The 12,209-nt window shown below is 39.8% G+C and overlaps 1 long non-coding RNA gene across 3 annotated transcripts; it reads right to left on the bottom strand.

Annotated features, from left to right (window-relative positions):
• Nucleotides 1-91: 91 nt before the first annotated feature.
• Nucleotides 92-4,962, bottom strand: LOC128629048 (uncharacterized). Of its 3 annotated transcripts, none has more exons than XR_008393360.1 (9): nt 4,666-4,962; nt 4,030-4,219; nt 3,587-3,827; nt 3,288-3,508; nt 3,030-3,180; nt 2,618-2,909; nt 2,302-2,454; nt 1,994-2,207; nt 92-1,828 (listed from the first exon to the last, which is right to left on the bottom strand). It is a non-coding gene; the product is annotated as an uncharacterized LOC128629048 (long non-coding RNA). The 3 variants fall into 3 exon arrangements; XR_008393358.1 differs by having other exon boundaries at nt 92-1,783; XR_008393359.1 differs by having other exon boundaries at nt 92-1,783; nt 2,302-2,394.
• Nucleotides 4,963-12,209: the final 7,247 nt, after the last annotated feature.

Below are 12,209 nucleotides of genomic sequence, written 5' to 3'. Positions count from 1 at the left end.
GTATCAAGTGCTTGTCATGAACTACTTGCCTCCACTGTTTGTCTTCGTTAGATGGCCTTTTCTGCATCCTCACTATCATCATACCGCTGGACCCCAGTACTTCACTTACTTCCTGGTCCACTGAGATTAGTCTGCTTCATCCGAAAGGCCGATAACATGAAAACACTGCCACAATCTTTCTATTTGGTGACTCCAGTACTGGAGGAACTCAAAACCAGAGCTAGAAGTTGCGCAATACTGAGTGAAGAAGCTGCATGGAAAATACAAAATTAACGGATGACAGACTGTGAGATTGGAACTCTCATTATTGCTGGTAACATTACTGGTTTAAGTATAGTTTGGAGTGTCTTTTTTTTTTTTTTTGCAACAGAAGAGCATTCACCCTGGTGTTGGGAGCTCGAATCCCCAGTTAGCACGTGCTTCTTGAGTGTTCAGCAGTCCTGTGATGTAGATAATTTTATTGCAGTGTTTTGTCGCAACTTGAGTCCAATATTAAATTTCTGTCCTGAAGCAAAACCAGCTGAGAACCACTGGTCTAGCGTTATGATTTTCATTTTGATTGTTTCTTTTTTTTTTTTCCTACCAATGGGATCGTTTGCCAATTCTTATCCACTAGCTAGTTCTCACACAACAGATATCGACCACAGGTCTAACCCTAGACCAGTGGTTCTCAGCTGGTTTTGCCTCAGGACCCAAATATCATGTTGGACTCAAGTTGTGACCCAGCACTACAATAAAATTATCATATGGAGATAAATGGAGAAATATTAATGCTATTCATACCAATAATAATTTCTTGTGTAAAGTTATAAGGTACTCTTTTACCACGTGAAATAACAGGAAGTAAATTAAGTTACACTTATCAAGTTCTTAACGTTGTACCTCAATTATTTACAATGGAGAATATACAATGCATATTTTTAATCAAGTGTACAATTATTCGACATTATTAAGGAAATGGGCCACTGTATAAATGCATAAACATAATCCTGAGTAAGTGCAATTTAACTAACAAATACAAACTGACCCAAATATCAAATTACAAATTGTACACTATATGTAAAAATTCTAAACTATTAAATACGTAAACGTTTAGCAGAAACGGAGCTGAACTCACAGCCTGTGCAAATCAACGGGGAAACTCGTGATTCAATTTCGATAAGGGTCTCACAATCAGGATAGCATGATCAGATGCATCTGTTGATTCTTCTAGATGGAGTGCATAACAGTCACTTGGGTTAACGTGAGCTACCGCCTGCTGCTTCATGTCCTCAGATGTACAGTATCCTCTATTCTCCTCTGTCTGGTGTCGTTGGAGGTCAGGTTTTTTTTCAACTGATTTACAGCGAGGAACGAGGAGTGAGGAGCAAGGATACACAGTGTATCCTACATGGAAGTGTTTCTTGTCAAAAAACCTGACATGCGTACAAATTCCCCTCCTTTACATCTGCCACAATCTCAAACAAAACCTTTTGATGATGTGATGGAATTGTGTGTGAAAGGCCTTGGGAGAGATGACCAAATAACACACAGATACACAAAACTCAAATGGCAAGCGCTCTGATTTATTCAAAGAAATGCAGACTATATATCAGGCTTGACACACAACAGAGACAATGGGTAACTATTGATTCACTAGGCAGAAGGGCATAATTGCATACAAGAAGCATATCAGTGTAAGAGAGGAACAACTCCATATACGGTATTCAGGAAGTCATGTGAGTAGCTGGTGTTCAGGAGACAGAGGAACGTGCAGACGGTGAGAGGTTTTATCCGTCTGTAGCTGGTTGGGAGGAGTTACAGAGGAGCGAAGAGGAAGAGGTGTTCACTGTAAACGTATCACTTTGAAGGGTGAGAACTTAAGTCATTTCATAATTTTTCACAAGTTTTTAAGCGTTAATCATGTTGTTTATTGGGTGTAATTAAATAGGTGAACACGCTTTAACATTTAAAAAAAAAAAAAAACATTATTTGTCAAGTAATACTGCAGTACCTCTATTCCCAGGATGCCTGAAATGCTCCAATTTCTGCAAAGCCCCTCGTTCTGAAAAGCCCGGAGTGCTCTGATTGGCCAGCTGACCTGTTACATTGTGATTGGCCAAAAACCTCAAACGTGAGTTGGAAATGTAACACTCCTTAGGTTAGCTCCAACCTCCAAAGCTTCTAAAGCAATTCTACGTTTTCACCCTATCAGTCCGAGCCAGATTCTGAAAATGCAGATGAACAAGCGGAAGCAGGCTTGCAAACATGACTTGAGCGGAATGTTTCACAGTGGTTAAGCTTTTATTTGGTAACTCTTACCTTTCAGATACAATGTTATAAAACTCCGAAGCGAACTGTTTGAATCCTTACACGCTTCAGATAACTCATACATTTACTGAGTGGACTATGGACCTTTGAAGTGCAGAGTAAAAGAAGAGTATGTTCTTAGGACATTTTATGTTCATGATACCACTGCAACAAAACGAATAAAAATGTGAAGAAATAAATAAATGTCACTATAGAAAATATTTATCAAGATATATTTATTTTTTAGTAAGAGTTGTAAAAAAATTTTTTTACACCAATTGAACTGTACGCGTTATACAGTTTTATCTACAATGGTAATAGAGTCCACCTTTCTTATTACAGACGGCACCGTTATGCCACCTATCGAAGATTGATCAGCTGGGGCTACGTAGTCCTCCAGTCCTGTGTTGTGCTGAGGCTATATCTGGAGTTTCCTGATCCGGATGGACAGTTTGCTGGTTTTCGACCACTCCTTGACGTGGACGGACAATAACTCCCTCCTTTGAAGGTTTTTCAAACTGTGAGGACAGGAACCTGGGAAGGGGTACACTGCTTGTCCCGCTGATGTTGCCTGTTCACGGTCTGCATTTTCACTGTAATGCACAGCCGCAAGGTACAACCTGCGATAAGTGAATAAGATCAAATGCAAAACAAGTATTAATGTGAAATAACAAACCAAGTAGCCACTAATGCACATATGCCTTTAAAGATGCTACAAAATAAACTGTAAAGTCTAGTACCTGCACAACATTGCAATGAAAGAGAAAACCACAGTCCTGGGGGCAAAACACAGGATCACGCCGTGGAAGGCCTCCAGCAAAGATGTCTGGTAGTGATGACTGAGTGTTTCCACATCCTACAGCGCTCTCTTCTTGTTCAGGACCTTTTACACTATTGTAAAATTCGAAAATTACCCAGAGTAGGCTATTTTCCTGTACGTGGTCAGGCTATAGAATCACAAACCGTCATAATCACGTAGACACAGTTTGAATGCATACCTCGGTGGAACCAGTTTTTGGGATCCCTAAAAACTGTCTGGATGTTCAAACTTCGGGAAGACAGGGTTTTCACGGACATAGACGTTTTGGATGTGGTTGCATGTGGCCACCTTTTTCCTGTCCAAGTTCCACTTGTATATTATAGCAAGCTCCAAGAAGTTCCTAGCATGTCTCCTGAACATACTATACTGCATCATCTCAAGCTGCATGGCCTTGGAGATCTATAACATTATGAAAAGTTACATATTAAGAGAACAGCAGTTTAAACTCAAGCATAATGTGAAAAGTAATAAAAGTACCTTTTCAAGTTGAAAAAACAAGGCCCAAGTAGCTGCGGACATCAGTGGGTTTCCTCTCCTCCGAGTCACCTGGTGTATACGCGGAGTCATGGGTTTTCATGATTTCAGAAACGCCCGTCTCAGTCCTCCTCCTCCAGACGAGGTCTCTTACGTGGTCTGAAAGCACGGGTGTTTATGGGTGTTGATGAGATGGGGGCGGTTTCAGTGCCTACATCCAGACAAGAAACCGTAGCCTGGGTGCCTATAATTAAAAAGGGAAAAACCAAATCAAAATATTTTGAGTAAAATAACATGATAATCCAGTCACAACCTTTAATATCTGTGAGTAAACACGCAGCATTCAAGTTCACTGTATATTCTACAGTTTTCCAAGACTGAAATACACTGCACCTGGAATATCCATACATGAACATGTTTACTGTCTGAATTATACACACACACACCTTTGCTGCGTACATGCGTGCCCTTCAGTGTACCCATGGACAGTTGTGTGCCAACTGATCGCATCTTTGGCGACACTAAAGGCAGTGTGCCCACTGATCTCGTCTCTACGCCGTCCGTCTGACATCCCACATGACGGCTTCTGGATAGAGTGGAGAACTGCTGTGAACCCTGGCCCTGCTGAGATGTACTCTAACAGAAATAACAAAAAAATGAAGAATTAAATCCAGTTGATGGAAAATGAAACACTTCAACTCGTATAAAAAAAATAAACATTTAGTGTGTCTTATGACCCCGACAGACAGGTGAGGGGGTCAGGGGAATGTGCACACGGCTGAGACACGTGGTCCACTGAGGTCAGAACTCTCTTCATGGACCAGGTGGAGATGAACTGAGTCCAGTTCGAAGCGAAAACAAAGGCTTGTGTAAACATGAGTCCATCTCTGCAGTTCATGACGAGAAATAACACGCGTCACTCTGCACGTTTACGGCGAACAGTGTCCACGGCTGAACCTCACAACTTTAGCACGTTAGCAGAAACTTCAGCTAGGCCACAACACAGAACTCCGCGTTTCCACAGTCCACAGCAGAACTCAACATCAAATCATCTTGAAAAGATCAAATAATGAGACACGTACCGGCTCTGATTCAGACACGCAAGACTGTCCGAATAAAGTGGGAGTCGCTCCGGGTTTCAGGAGCAGTCTTTGTGTGTAGCCTGCGTTGTACTCGCCCAGGTTCAGGAAGCTGTCCTCGGTGAAATGCTCTGTGCATAAGCAGACATTCGGGTTGTACTCATCGGGAACAGCGTTATAAATAAACAGTAACCACTGGTTCCTAATTTCATCCGTTTTCGGAAGGCTAAACAAAGAGGTTTTGCTTTCGCACCGAAACACGCAGCGTTTCCGCGACATGGCGAGAAGGTCCTGGCTGCAGCCTGGAGAAAGGGGCGGGGCTGCACTTTTAACGGGGCTACACGTGGCGCTCCGCCCATAACCGCTCTCATTGGTCAGTGGCTATGTAATGACGTAAACGCCTCAGCATGTTCTTATTTGACTCTATGCATGTTCACTTCCGCTAACACAGCTTCCGGTTCTTCACCGGAAGCCTTTTTTTCAATGGGTGTTGGCAGCATGGCTTTTTACACTCACTGCTTGCGAGATCTTCCACGGATTATTGTGAATGAAATCCATCGCATTACGATGTTGGCATCTGTCATTCCTTCTAGTAAGAAGGAGAAGGGCTTTAACAGCTATGTTTCGAGTTATAGCCACAACTTTGAGGGTCTCAGGCTAACATGCTAGCTATTTTATTTATTTATTTATTTATTTATTTATTTATTTATTTATTTATTTATTAAAAAGACCATATTCACATGTAGCGTCTTGCCTTAATCTAATGCTTACTTAAATGAATAAAACTGTTGTCTAATACTGCTCTTATTTACTGTGCTGTGCTGCATTGCTCAACCGCGAACATGTTCATACTCGCTTAAAACAGGGGAAAAAAAGAACATGGGAGATTATGGAAACATACCAAGACACAGCAATACTGAGATGATGAACCTTCACACTGAAAGTATTTAAAGTTTAGTAGAGTTTAAAACGTTATGTTTAAGATAACACACTAAAATGCTATGTTACTATATATATATATATATATATATATATATATATATATATATATATATATATATATATGCACAGATAACAGAATAATGCACCGATTTTTAACATTTAAATAACATTTGATTATTCTCAGCAAGAGTGTCAAGTCTTAATAGAGAAATGATTAATTAAACTGATAAAGAAAGGGGTAATGGTAACAATGTATCTGTATCATCTCGTAAGAATATCAGTATAATTTTTATACCAACAACATTTTTGTCATTTCAATTAACTAGTGATCACAACTCATTTCCCCTTTCTTTATCAGTTTAATTCATACTTTTTTTTTTATCTTAGGACTTGACTCTCTAGCTGAGAATAATCAACTTTTATTTAAATGTTAAAAAGCACATATATATATATATATATATATATATATATATATATATATATATATATATATATATATATATATATATATATATATATATATATATATATATATATATATAACAGCCAGAGATAAACAACTATAAGAATTTGTACATCAACAATATTCATTGATATTCTTGCTTGGAAATGTACTTATGAATGAAACATTTTTTTTTTTTAAATAATAATAAACGAATTAAGTGTGAATTGACAGTGTATTTAGTGTGTATTGTAGTTTATTAATAATCAATATCAAACACAACTTAATATCACAACAATGCTTTTCTAAGAAGCATTGTTACCAACTGCATTTCCTGTGATAATACCGAGGTGTCCACGACGTTAAATTGCCACTAACCAATGAGAGTTATGGTTGTGGGCGGAACAACAATGTAGCCCCGCCCCGTTCTGCAGGTTGCAGCCAGGTCTACATGTGGAACATTGCGCCAAACAATTCATCATCTTCTTTTTTGTATTTTAACGGCAACTTGCAGCCTTGATGTTGCACTACTGCCATCTTCTGGACTTAATTAACTCCTATACAGAGCACCCTGTCTATACAGACCATTGCTTGGATATTTTGTCTACCCTTTCATTTCCCATAATGCCAATATGTGCTGGTATCCACATGATCCTCATTGTCTTGCTTCTTTATTCTTGAGTGGATTATCATTATTTCATAAAGTAGTTCCTGATGATTTCTGGCTATACCTGATTTAAGACTCCAGAGGGCAGATACTGAATCACTACAAAGCTTTATTTGGTTTATTTTGTTCAATCCATTCTAATGCTATCAAGATGGCATATAGCTCAACAGCATATACTTAAAATTTAGAGGTCGGCCTGTATATCTCGTTCCTCTGACTGGGAACTAATACTGCAGAGACTGTATTTCCTGTAACTGGATCTTTTGATCCATCTGTAAAATGTGTTAAAAATGTTTGTACTTATATTCACTAATCTATTAAATTTACTCACCAAATCCGTCTGTTTATTCATTGCTTTGGTTTGTAGTAGTTCCAGATCTAGTACAAAAGTATCTAATAGGGATGCTAGGCCATACTACAGTTTGGCAAAACTCATTTTCATATACTCCCAGGTCTCTCGCTGCTTCAACCCCTGTCCAACCAAAGCTTAATTTTTGAACTTTTTCTCTTTCCCAACTGGCCTGCAACATCCTTTTACTTGGGTGACTATCTCCATGCCCCCTCAAACTAATCCAATAATTAACAAGCAGCTGCTTTTGGCAGAGACTCAATGGCATTTCTCCTCCACTACCTGTAACGAGCACACTGGTGATGTTCTCATTGCTTCTCATAGTGTCCAGCCTCACTATTATAGACTTTGCTGCTGATCCAAATGCCACACTACCATAATCCAGTCTTGACCTTATTAGGGAAACATACAGTGGGGGAAATACGTATGTGATGCGTCAAAAAAAAAATTCAGTAAATATAATATGCCTCCAAGTGTTTCTGGAGCTCTTTACGAGTGGTCCCTGGCTCTTGGGCTACTCTTCAGACTATTCTTCTGACTCCCTGGTCAGAAATCTTGCGAGGAGATCCTGTGCGTGGCCGGTTGATGACGGAGTGATGTTGCTTCCACTTGCGGATAATGACCCTGATGGTGTTTACTGGAGGATTCGGAAGTTTTGAAATACGTCTGAATCCGATTCCATCAATATGTTTTGCAACATTAAGGTTGTGAAGGTCTTGGGAGAGCTCTTTGCTTTTACCCATCATGAGATGTTTCTTGAGTGACACCTTGGTAACGAAAAGCCTTTTTATAGACCATCAGTTTACTAACCCAGCTGATATTAATCTGCACAGATAGGGGGTATAATTACTTATGGATTTCAGCTGGTTACTTGCCTCACCTTGCCTTAGAGAACTGCTTTTTTCCCTTGTCATTCCACTTTATTTATGGACTTTAATGTTGTGAATTCTTTATATTTCCAGATTTGTTGAGTTAATACTGATATCTTTTGAAAATTTCATGTGAACAACCTCATTGGAAATATATTTACTGAAACAAATGTTGACGCGTTCAATACTTATTTCCATCACTATATATGTATATACAGTGCATCTCGAAAGTATTCACAGCGCTTCACTTTTTCCACATTTTGTTATGTTACAGCCTTATTCCAACATGGATTAAATGCATTATTTTCTTTAAAATTCTACAACCAATACGCCATAATGACAATGTGAAAGAAGTTTGTTTGAAATCTTTGCAAATTTATTAAAAAGAAAAAACAAAAAAGCACATGTACATAAGTATTCACAGCCTTTGCTCAATACTTTGTTGAAGCAGCTTTGGCACCGATTACAGCCTCAAGTCTTTTTGAGTATGATGCTACAAGCTTGGCACACCTATTTTTGGGCAGTTTCTCCCATTCTTCTTTGCAGGACCTCTCAAGCTCTATCAGGTCGTATGGGGAGCGTCAGTGCACAGCCATTTTCACATCTCTCCAGAGATGTTCAATCGGGTTAAAGTCTGGGCTCTGGCTGGGCCACTCAAGGACATTCACAGAGTTGTCCTGTAGACACTCCTTTGTTATCTTGGCTGTGTCCTTAGGGTCGTTGTTCTGTTGGAAGATGAACCTTCACCCCAGTCTGAGGTCCAGAGCGCTCTGGAGCAGGTTTTCATCAAGGATGTCTCTGTACATTGCTGCATTCATCTTTCCCTCGACCCTGACCAGTCTCCCAGTTCCTGCCGCTGAAAAACATCCCCACAGCATGATGCTGCCACCACCATGCTTCACTGTAGGGATGGTATTGGCCAGGTGATGAGTGCTGCCTGGTTTCCTACAGACATGACGTTTGCCATTCAGGCCAAAGAGTTCAATCTTTGGTCAATCTTTGGTCTGAGAGTCCTTCAGGTGCCTTTTGGCAAACTCCAGGTGGGCTGTAATGTGCCTTTTACTGAGTTGTGGCTTCCGTCTGGCCACTCTACCATACAGGCCTGATTGGTGGAGTGCTGCAGAGATGGTTCATCTTCTGGAAGGTTCTCCTCTCTCCACAGAGACACGCTGGAGCTCTGTCAGAGTGGCCATCGGGTTTTTGGTCACCTCCCTGACTAAGGCCCTTCTCCCCCGATCACTCAGTTTGGCCGGGTGGTCAGCTCTAGGAAGAGTCCTGGTGGTTCCAGACTTCTTCCATTTACGGATGATGGAGGCCACTGTGCTCATTGGGACCTTCGATGCTGCAGAAATGTTTCTGTACCCTTCCCCAGATCTGTGCCTTGATACAATCCTGTCTCTGAGGTCTACAGACAATTCCTTGGACTTCATGGCTTGGTTTGTGCTCTGACATGCATTGTTAACTGTGGGACCTTATATAGACAGGTGTGTGCCTTTCCAAATCATGTCCAATCAACTCAATTTACCACAGGTGGACTCCAATCAAGTTGTAGAAACATCTCAAGGATGATCAGTGGACACAGGATGCACCTCAGCTCAATTTTGAGTGTCATGGCAAAGGCTGTGAATACTTATGTACATGTGCTTATTTATTTTTTATCTTTAATAAATTTGCAAAGATTATAAAACAAACTTCTTTCACGTTGTCATTATGGGGTATTGTTTGTAGAATTTTGAGGAAAATAATGAATTTAATGCATTTTGCAATAAGGCTGTAACATAACAAAATATGCAAAAAGTGAAGCGCTGTGAATACTCTCCGGATGCACTGTATATTAGTGTCCACACCAACGCACGATATTGTTCTTTTTATTCGAAGCACACGCTGCAGTTATGTCATCTGCTGCTTAAATGTTCGAGCTCTTTAAAGCAGGATGGATTCTCATTGGCTGTCAATGTTTTTATCCTTCATCAGCTGGAAAAAAAATCGTTCTGAAAGTGATTCCAATGATATCGTTTCTGTGACATTATTGTTATAGTTGTGGTGTGGACTCTGCTATTCTTTTATATTTAGAACAATTTTTAGAACTATATCGTTATCGTTATCGTCCTTGGTGTGAATGGGGTTTAAAACAATGAGCTATACATTGTAGTTTTAAAGATATTTAGGGGCTGTTCTTCCATGAGAAGACAAAGCACTCAGTTGATGACTGTACTCAAAGTGTATAAAGGAAGTAAGCCGTTGTAGGAACCCTCCCCAGACCATGGAGTTTCACCAGCCCTTAATCCAATCAACATAACGATATCATTCAGACTACTTCGTTATCATGGAGATAAAGCAAGGTCCACACCTAAGCTGTTATATTTACATTAGACTCAATGATTAAATCATGAACGTTGGTCGTCAATTCAGTGACTGGGACGGAGGCACCAAGAGCCAACACATACCCAATATGATAGCTTCAGTAAGCCATTCTTGTCTGACTCACACAAAGGTGAACATTATCTGGCAGAGACCTCCACTTAGCAACTCTGTTTGATGTGTGTCTGATACACACATAATAAAAAACTTATTCTTAAACTCATTCTTAAATGTATATTACCCCAATATCTATGTAAGCTCAATTACAGTTTCCTTTCCTGTGCTAATATCAACCCTTGTTTTATTTCCATCATTGAAACACACTAAATTTCCTACTTCCATTAAAACTGATCACGATTTCCCCTTGGGTTAGCGCTGCAGTATCGCAGTGTGCTCGGAAAACCGAAGCGCATGATCGTGCACGAGCCAGATGTACGAGCGCTTAGCGAACACACGCTTTTCGGTCTTCAATGACAGTGACTTTGATTACGTTGGACACGTGCATTTGTTATGGTTATGTTCTGTCTCCAGCCCTGTTTAGTCATTGGTTGTTTTCCGAATGTGTGCCATCATTGTTTTCAGCTGTCCATGTTTTACCCATGAATACGTTTGTCATTTAAACCCCTCGTGTCTCCGTGCACATTGCGTAGTATTGAGTTCATCGCCTTATTTATCGTTTTGATTCATGTTACTGACCTCGTTTCTCGACTCTGATTCTAGCCTTGCCCTATTTATGCCTGTTTGTATATCGCCTGACCTTTAGCCTGTTAGTAGACCATGCTTTGGATTACCGTTTTGGATTTACCTGCCTCTCTATCTCTATAAATGTCTTTTACTGCACTTGCATCCATCCTAAACCTCCCTTACATTCCGGAACATGACACATACAATGTTATTCCTATCTTATCCCTCTATTCCTTCAAGCTTGTTCCATTCAAGCTTTTTGCATGTATTATAATAATTTATGAGTGCAAATTTGTTCCTTTCTCCCCACACGTGTATTACCACATATTCCTGTTCCCTTCCCATGCCTAAAATTTTGTAAGGAATCCCCTCTTTAACAAATGTGACACACCCTCCACCTCCACCTTCTATCCCTGTCTTGTCTTATTATTACATATAAATCCAAATTTGGATTTAGCCATGATTCTTGTATAAAAAAATAATGGATGTTTTTTTTCCCCTTCTGCTGGATAGAAACTGCTTAAAGTCCTGTACATTCATTTGAAAGTAGACTTCTCGCATTCCACTGAAGGAACAACTTTATTAATATTATCATCCCACCCATGATGAATCCTAACTTGATTGCACATTAAGATCATCTCTTACTCTTAAATCCAAATGATGCACTGTTGCTTTGACTGTAATCTGAATCCTTTTGGTTTTGGACTGATCTCAGATGATCTCAGATGTTGCATTCATTTACCCCCCCCCCCAAGAGTTCATTTCTCTTGACTGCTTCAGCATAGGAAATTTTATCCTTCACTTCAGTTTGTTGCACTTTAACCTCAGGCTTCATTACCTAACATTATCCAAAAGGCAACACTGTGATTGCTTTCCTCCACAGTTACAGCACTTTTGTTTAACGCCCTCCCCACATTTCCCATACTCCTGATCCCCCCAAACACCCCCCCCCCCAACACACATACATCTTGCCTGTTTTCTTTCATTCTTTCTTTCTTTTTTTTTTTGTACAAATTTTAACAACATGGCCAAATTCCTGGCAGTTATATCATCTCATACACTTAGCAATATACTCCATTATATCATACTTAATAAATCCAAAATATAACTCCTTGAGTCAAATTCAATCAAAATGGACTCCGTCTCCTTTTTCTCAATTCTCGTCTTTCTTTTGCCATTTTTATCCGATCTATTATGCACCCTCAAATTCTAGTGCTTTCATATGAACCGTAA

Source organism: Ictalurus punctatus, chromosome 24 (genome assembly GCF_001660625.3).
Source record: "Ictalurus punctatus breed USDA103 chromosome 24, Coco_2.0, whole genome shotgun sequence".
NCBI lineage: Eukaryota > Metazoa > Chordata > Actinopteri > Siluriformes > Ictaluridae > Ictalurus > Ictalurus punctatus.
Note: the sequence above shows the minus strand (reverse complement) of the source record. Positions and strands in the feature narration are given on the sequence as shown.